The sequence below is a fragment of the Triticum aestivum genome, chromosome 5B (genome assembly GCF_018294505.1).
Source record: "Triticum aestivum cultivar Chinese Spring chromosome 5B, IWGSC CS RefSeq v2.1, whole genome shotgun sequence".
In the NCBI taxonomy this organism is placed as follows: Eukaryota; Viridiplantae; Streptophyta; class Magnoliopsida; order Poales; family Poaceae; genus Triticum; species Triticum aestivum.
In genome coordinates, this window is record NC_057807.1 from 391,467,562 (window position 1) to 391,473,606 (window position 6,045).

The following is a 6,045-nucleotide window of genomic DNA, read 5'->3' on the forward strand; positions in this document are numbered from 1 at the left end:
ATGGTGGAAGTGGGCTGAATCTGTTATATGCAGACACATTGAAAGGTATGGGCATTCCGATGTCCCGACTGAGCACTAGTAACATGAGCTTTCATGGAGTTATACCAGGGAAGAAGGCCGAGTCACTCGGCCAGATAGCTTTGGACGTGGTGTTTGGTGATTCGAAGCATTTTCGCAAAGAAAAGTTGACGTTTGAGGTCGTGGATTTTCAGAGTGCATATCATGCCATTTTGGGGAGACCAGCCTATGCACGGTTCATGGCTCGACCATGTTACGTGTACCTCAAATTGAAGATGCCCGGCCCCAAAGGAGTGATCACTGTCACCGGTGATAGGAAAAAGGCAGAGGAGTGCTTTCAGAAGGGCTCCAAGATTGCCGATTCCCAAGTGACAGCGGTCGAGTTCGAAGAATACAAGCAAAACGCAGATCCGAGTGACTTGCTGCGATCCAAGAAGCCCGCCACAGAGTCTGCATTCCAGTCGTCCGGTGAGACGAAGCCTGTTCACATTCACCCGACCGACCCCGAAGCAGCTCCGACCCGCATCTCCACAACACTCGACCCAAAATAGGAAGAAGCGCTCATCCAGTTCCTCCGTGAGAACTGGGACATTTTTGCATGGAAGCCCGCTGACATGCCAGGTGTTCCCAGGGGACTGGCTGAGCATCGCCTAAGAGTCGACTCGTCTGCAAAACCAGTCAAAGAGCATCTTCGGCGGTCCGCCGTCCAGAAGAGAAAGGCCATTGGTGAAGAAGTGGCTCGACTGTTGGCGGCAGGATTTATCCGAGAGATATACCACTCCGAGTGGCTCGCTAATGTCGTCATGGTTCCTAAGAAGGACAAGTCGCTCCGAATGTGCATTGATTTCAAGCACATCAACCGGGCCTGCCCGAAAGATCACTTTCCTCTCCCTCGCATAGATCAAATTGTTGACTCGACCGCGGGATGCGAGAGGTTGTCTTTTTTAGATGCTTACTCCGGGTACCACCAGATCCGTCTGTACGGGCCCGATGAGGTAAAAACAGCTTTCATCACTCCATTCGGGTGCTTCTGCTATATCACCATGCCATTCGGCCTCAAGAATGCCGGAGCCACATTTATGCGAATGATTCAGAAGTGTCTACTCACTCAAATCAGTCGGAATGTGGAAGCTTATATGGATGATATTGTTGTCAAGTCACGAAAAGGTTCCGACCTGCTCGCTGACCTCGCCGAAACATTTGCCAACCTCAGAAGGTATGATATCAAGCTCAATCCATCAAAGTGCACATTTGGAGTTCCTGGTGGCAAGTTACTCGGTTTTCTCGTTTCCGAACGGGGAATCGACGCTAACCCAGAGAAGATTGGCACTATTCTCCGAATGAAACGCCCTGTGCGAGTGCACGATGTCCAGAAGCTTACTGGATGCTTGGCCGCATTAAGTCGATTCATCTCACGACTCGGTGAAAAGGCACTGCCTCTTTACCGACTGATGAAGAAGGCTGACAAGTTCGAGTGGACTCCAGAAGCTGATGCAGCGTTTGCCGAGCTAAAAGCTCTGCTCTCCACCCAGCCGGTGCTTGCTGCTCCAATCAGCAAAGAGCCTCTGTTGCTCTACATCGCAGCCACAGGACAAGTCGTCAGTACTGTGCTAACGGTCGAGCGGGAAGAAGAAGGAAAAGCTCTCAAAGTTCAGCGCCCAGTGTATTATTTGTCTGAAGTCTTGACTCCATCCAAGCAGAGATATCCTCATTATCAGAAGCTTGTGTATGGAATATACATGACCACAAAGAAGGTTGCTCATTATTTCTCTGACCATTCCATCACAGTCGTCAGCGACGCTCCACTATCAGAGATTTTGCACAACAGAGATGCAACTGGTCGAGTGGCCAAATGGGCGATTGAACTTCTTCCCCTTGATATCAAGTTTGAGGCAAAGAAAGCCATTAAGTCCCAGGCAATAGCAGATTTCCTCGCCGAGTGGATTGAACAGCAGCAGCCGACTGAAGTTCACTCGGAGCATTGGACCATGTTCTTTGATGGCTCTAAGATGTTGAATGGTTCCGGTGCTGGGGTTGTCCTGGTTTCCCCCAGAGGAGATAAGCTCAGATATGTGCTCCAGATTCACTTTGATTCCTCCAACAATGAGGCAGAATATGAGGCCCTCCTATATGGGTTGCGCATGGCCATTTCACTCGGCGTCCGTCGCCTAATGGTCTATGGCGACTCGGATTTAGTGGTCAATCAGGTGATGAAAGAGTGGGACGTGAGAAGCCCAGCCATGACTGGATACTGCAGTGCAGTGAGGAAGCTGGAGAAGAAGTTCGAGGGGTTGGAGCTCCATCATATACCCCGACTGAAAAATCAAGCAGCTGATGATCTAGCAAAGATAGGTTCCAAGAGAGAAGCCATTCCGAGTGGTGTGTTCTTGGAGCATATACACACTCCGTCAGTCAAAGAAGATCCTTTCACCGAAGAAACTCCGCAGCCCAAGAGTGCCACAGATCCGACTGAAGTTGAAGTCCCAGCGGTGGTCGACTTGATCATGGAGGTTTTGGTGGTCATTCCCGACTGGACGATTCCGTATGTCGCATATATCTTGAGGAAAGAGCTTCCGGAGGATGAGGAAGAGGCTCGACAGATCGTCCGTCGATCTAAGGCCTTTACCGTAATCAAAGGACAATTATACAGAGAAAGCGCGACTGGAGTCGGTCAGAAGTGCATAACACCAGAAGAAGGTCGACTCATCCTCAATGATATTCACTCGGGGACCTGTGGTCATCATGCGTCCTCTCGGACCATCGTGGCCAAAGCATACCGAGCCGGATTTTACTGGCCCAAGGCGAATGAGATGGCAAAAGAGATAGTGGATAAGTGCGAGGGATGTCAGTTCTACTCGAATATGTCGCACAAGCCTGCGTCAGCTTTGAAGACCATCCCACTCGTCTGGCCTTTTGCAGTTTGGGGGCTGGACATGGTCGGTCCTTTGAGAACAGGACGAAGCGGCTTCACGCATGTACTGGTGGCAGTCGACAAGTTCACCAAGTGGATCGAGGCTAAACCAATCAAGAGCCTTGACACCGGTACTGCTGTTAGCTTCATCAGGGAACTAATATTCAGATATGGAGTCCCGCACAGCATCATTACGGATAATGGGTCGAACTTTGACTCAGAGGAATTCAGAGCTTTCTGCAACTCCCAGGGCACACGGGTCGACTACGCTTCAGTCGCCCATCCGCAGTCGAATGGACAAGCAGAGCGAGCTAATGGACTGATTCTTAAGGGATTGAAGCCTCGACTGATGCGTGATCTCAAACACGCGGCTGGAGCTTGGGTCGACGAACTTCCCTCTGTACTCTGGGGACTGCGGACCACACCTAATCGGTCGACCGGAAGAACTCCATTCTTCTTGGTCTACGGAGCTGAAGCGGTCTTGCCGAGTGATCTTCTCCATAATGCTCCCCGAGTTGAAATCTACAACGAAGCAGAAGCTGAACAAGCGCGGCAGGACGCAGTCGACCTTTTAGAGGAAGAAAGGGAGATGGCTCTGATCCGTTCGACCATCTACCAACAAGATTTGCGCCGTTTCCACGCCAGGAATGTGAGAGGTCGAGCCTTCCAGGAAGGGGATTTGGTTCTCCGAGTGGATCAGCACAAACCACACAAGCTTGCTCCTTCTTGGGAAGGCCCCTTCATCGTCACCAAGGTCCTCCACAACGGGGCGTATCGTCTTTACAACGTCGAGCATAATATCGACGAGCCCCGAGCTTGGAACGCGGAGCTACTCCGCCCATTTTACACTTAAGTTTTATCACTCGGATGAGTTGCAATAAAGTGCTTCTGTAGCACATGGACATCAAAATAATAGTGTCATAGTTCCTCCATAATTTCTGTCACTTTTTATTTTTGTCCACATAAAACTCCCCCTCAGTGGGTGACTTAGCCGCGAATCCGTTTCGCCTAAGTTTGTAAAAATCCTACCGAGTGGTGAGCTAGACTCTCACTCGGAGGCTTAACTGCGAATCCGTTTCGCCTAAGTTTATCAAAATCCTACCGAGTGGTAAGCCAGCCTTCCACTCGGAGGCTTAGCTGCAGTCCAAGGACTCGCCTAAGTTTATCAAAATCCTACCGAGTGGTAAGCCAGCCTTCCACTCGGAGGCTTAGCTGCAGTCCAAGGACTCGCCTAAGTTTATCAAAATCCTACCAAGTGGTAAGCCAGCCTTCCACTCGGAGGCTTAGCTGCAGTGCAAGCACTCGCCTAAGTTATAAAAATCCTACCGAGTGAAGAGCAACCCTCTCACTCAGGGGCTTAGCTGCAGTCCAAGCACTCGCCTAAGTTGTAAAAATCCTACCGAGTGAAGAGCAACCCTCTCACTCGGGGCTTAGCTGCAGTCCAAGCACTCGCCTAAGTTATAAAAATCCTACCGAGTGAAGAGCAAGCCCTCTCACTCGGGGGCTTAGCTGCAGTCCAAGCACTCGCCTAAGTTGTAAAAATCCTACCGAGTGAAGAGCAGTCCTCTCACTCGGAGGCTTAGCTGCAGTCCAAGCACTCGCCTAAGTTATAAAAATCCTACCGAGTGGAGAGCAACCCTCTCACTCGGAGGCTTAGCTGCAGTCCAAGCACTCGCCTAAGTTATTAAAAATCCTACCGAGTGAAGAGCAACCCTCTCACTCGGGGGCTTAGCTGCAGCCCTGTGCTCGCCTAAGTTATAAAATCCTACCGAGTGAAGAGCAACCCTCTCACTCGGGGGCTTAGCTGCAGCCCTGTGCTCGCCTAAGTTATAAAAATCCTACCGAGTGAGGAGCAACCCTCTCACTCGGAGGCTTAGCTGCGGTCCAAACACTCACCTAAGTTATCGAAATTCTACCGAGTGAAGAGTAAAACTTCTCACTCGGGGGCTTAGCCGCAGCCCAGTGCTTGCCCAAGTGGACTAAAGAATAAGTCGATTGCAGAAAAGGCGCCTTGCTTTGAACCTGCAAAAGACATTTTGAGCCGAAGGCAATCATATTCAAGCGCCAAATTCAAGTTTGAATCGATATCTAAAGGACCCGAAAGTGCTCAGGCGTCAAGCCCGTTAAGGTTTGTCGGTTACAATTCCACTCGGCATACCGAGGCAAATTTAAAGCGTCGAGCCAGAAGAAGTTTTTTACCCCTCCTGTGGAGGGCTGGAAGGTGCAACAAATTCATCAAGGTCAATTCCGTCGGCGATCCGAGTGGCAGCTGCAAGGAAAGTTTCCATAAAGGACCTGAAGTCGTGCTTCTTGGTATTGGCCACCCGAAGGGCCGCCAGCTTCTCTTCTCGCGCATCTTTGCAGTGGACTCGGGCCAGACACAGAGCGACATCTGCACCACACCGAGCCGAGGACTTCTTCCACTCCTGCACTCGACCAGGGATCGTGTTCAAGCGGGCCATCAGCGACTCAAGGTCATTCTGAAGTGTCTCCTCAGGCCAGAGCGTCGAGTCGATGCGAGATGTGGCGGCCTTCAGCCTTGCGAGATAGTCCACGACAGCTGCAACACGAGACTCCAGTCGGAAAACATCCATGGCAACTTCGTCGTTCACCGGAGAATTGACGGGGTCGAGGTTTGGCTCCAGTCGGCTGGTTTCTTCTTCAAAGTTTTGACAAAATTCTGCAAGGATGATCACTAAGTCAAGGGGATAGTCGAATGGAAAAAGCCACAATTGGAAATATTTGCCAAACATGGAGGTTTACCTTCAAGCATAAGAAACAGCTTCTTGGCAAGGCCACTCAGGAAGGCCTCCAGTTCAGTTTTCTTCTCAGTCAATTTGCTGACTTGGTCGGTCAGGGCAGCTTTATCAGTTTTCAGTCGACTGACCTCCTTGTTGGCAATCCCAAGAGCAGCTTTCAGATTGGTATTGTCTTGTTCGAGCTTGGTGACTGAAGCTAACTTCTCGTCAGCAAGCTTGATCTTCTCAGCTAGCTCAAGGTCTTTCTTCTGCTGGGCCTCCCTTACCTTACCTGCAAGTTACAGCAAGATCAGATTTTGAAACAAGCAAGGGGAAAAGCAGTCGTCAGGGTCTCACCAAACATACCTTCGGTCTCCT